This window comes from Cynara cardunculus, assembly GCF_001531365.2.
Source record: "Cynara cardunculus var. scolymus isolate 2C chromosome LG 2, CcrdV1, whole genome shotgun sequence".
NCBI classification, from domain to species: Eukaryota; Viridiplantae; Streptophyta; class Magnoliopsida; order Asterales; family Asteraceae; genus Cynara; species Cynara cardunculus.
Genome location: NC_037529.1, coordinates 24,453,330 through 24,456,107, shown reverse-complemented (window position 1 = coordinate 24,456,107; position 2,778 = coordinate 24,453,330). Strand labels below are relative to the sequence as shown.

At 29.0% G+C, this 2,778-nt stretch overlaps 1 pseudogene; it reads left to right on the top strand.

Annotated features, from left to right (window-relative positions):
- Positions 1–1,739: 1,739 nt before the first annotated feature.
- LOC112508310 lies at positions 1,740–1,914 on the top strand (annotated as a pseudogene).
- The last annotated feature ends 864 nt before the right edge of the window (positions 1,915–2,778 follow it).

The window sequence follows — 2,778 nt, the reverse complement described above, 5'->3', positions numbered from 1 at the left end:
TTGAAATCTATAGTCATGGTTACAATTAAAACCAACCAATTGATAAAATATTTGTGCAAAACCAATGCAAATGATACATTTTTTTCTTAACAAAAGTTGTGATTATTACAATACTTATAATAACAAATATAGTTTAAGTATCTATTATATCACTTATATATAGAATGAAAATGTTGACTTAATGACGTGCTTTCATCTGAGCTTAGTATTTTGCAAATCGAGATTTATGATGTTGGACGGGGCGTTATAAATACAAACACGATCCAGAGTTTTCAGACACATCGCACTTCCGCTCGAGTCGAGGATTTTACATTATTAATTAAATTGAGTTTTGATCACCGTGCAAACCAAGAGGTATTGATGTGAAATCATGCGAATTGAGTATTAAGGCGTTGGAGAATCGTGGTTGAGTTTGAGACATCCCACATTAGTGAGAGATTGAAAGATTGGAATAAGGAGGTATGTATAAGTAAGAAGAATGAGATTCATTGTGTCAACTCATGAGGCTTGTTCATAAGGTTATCTTACTTGGATGACCCTGTTTTTATATCATTTTTTATATCAATTGACTTTAAATAACAATGAAAGGTAATGATATGACTTTAGTATATATGATAAAGTTGAATTAAGAACTTTAAAATCATATAACGAACAATTTATTGATTGTTTTAGTTTGTTATAATTAAATCTGAATCTATGATAACCTTTTTATTAACTAAACTTGATTATATGATTATAAGTAAAACAAAATAAAATAAACCTATATGTAAAATAGTTACATGTTAAGGTATTGCAACAAATTCATGAGAATGTGATATATTCGAAGACAGAGATAAATATGTGAAAAAGAAAAAAATGAATTTGAAATCAATCATCAGTCAATGTCAGTATCAATATAATATATTAAATAAGGAACCAAACAAATAATACAAAATATATAACCATGGTTGAAATCAAAACCAACCAAATAATACAAAATAAGGAATAAATATTTAAAAAAGAGTTATATATTTTATAATACTAAAAGAGTTTGTGCAATTTTTAGATTGTCCTTTTTTTTAACCAACCATCTTTTATGAAAAAAAATTATATATAAAACACTAATATAAAAAATTGCATAAAGTTGATGATAATCCAAAACCATAAAACTGATCGAAGTTATAGTTGTAAAAACAGTAGTTATATATCTATAATCTATATTTTTATATCTTTATTTTTATCTATATAAAAACAATAATTATGGATAATCAGGTGACAACTTCTAAGCATTATAAATCATTTTTTTCTCACATTATTATTTGCATCCGACATTGGATCAAAGAAGAAAGAGGCATGTGAGAGGTGAATACAAAAAGAAAAGGAACAATTTTTTTCTCAATATTGTTTGCATCCCGCATAGGATGATAGAGTGAAATTGGCAAGAGGAAGATTACTACAAAAAGAAATGACTAAAAATGGAACAAACATATTCTTCTCAGATGTCGACCTTTTGCTTAAGATCAAATGTAGTATATGTTTTTAGTTTAACATATCTATCCCGAATCTTAGGTTTTTTTTTGTTTAGATCAAGTATATTATATGTTTTTAGTTTGATATCTAATATATCAGTTTTCAGCTCGCTTGGTATTTTATTTTTTATATGAGAATGCTCATAATACATCTTAGTGATGTAGTTATTTATCTATCGTCTTGGTGTTACTACTATCAAGGTTTGACACACCCCTTTAATTACAATTCAAATATTATACAATGTTACGATAAAGTGCAGTATTTGTTTTTATTAGTTTAATATCTAATATATGGGTCATCGACCCACTTATATTAATTTTTTTATGAAGAAAAAATCCATTATCTTAACCTGGTGATGTGGTTCTTCATGCATCGGCTTGAACTACCATTACTGTTGCTACAACTTACGCACTCCTCTTATTTTCATTTGAAATATTATAGAACGTTTCTTCTTCATAACTTCAAATGAGATTTCAATTAAATTTGTTACAAAATTAACATCGTGATTTTGTCACCTTATATGAGATTTAGTTAGAACTGTGACTTCTAATTAAAAAAACTACTAACATTAGTCAAAGATTTGTGGAGTACTTTGTACCCAGGGACGAACCCAGAAAATTTTCTATACGGTGGCACCATATAATTAATATAATATAATATACATCTAAAAATAATTACAAAAATATGGTTTTTATGGTACCGATAAGCAACTCGTAAACTTGTACCCGACGCGTTTTCATCTTTTGAAAATGGTCAATATATACCCAAAAATAATTACAAAAAATATGTTGAGAAACAACTTCTAAATTTGTCCTCGGCGTGTCTTCATCTTTTGGAAACGATTGATTACATCTTCGTTTTTAACATTACTAAGGGCTTCCTTTTCTATGGCGCAAATGAGGGCAGAATTCAAAAAATCATCACCAATTCGATTACGTAAATCTGTGTTGACAAGCTTCATCGCCGAAAAGCATCTTTCAACCGTAGCAGTTGCAACAGGCAAAACCAGTGTCAGTTTCAATAATCGGTAGACTAAAGGATGAGAAAGATGCTTTCTTGTTGCAACCATTAATCTGGCGAGGTTGGTAATACCGTTTAAGTTGGCAAATCTGACATCATTATAAACAGAATGATAGTAGATATCAAGTTCATGCTCAAGAATGATCCTTTCCTTGTCTTCAAAATCTCGGGGATACATCTGACTCAACTTCAATAGGCTTGATTTGTTAAACTGAGAAAACGAATTGCGTGGATTCAAAGCCGCCATAT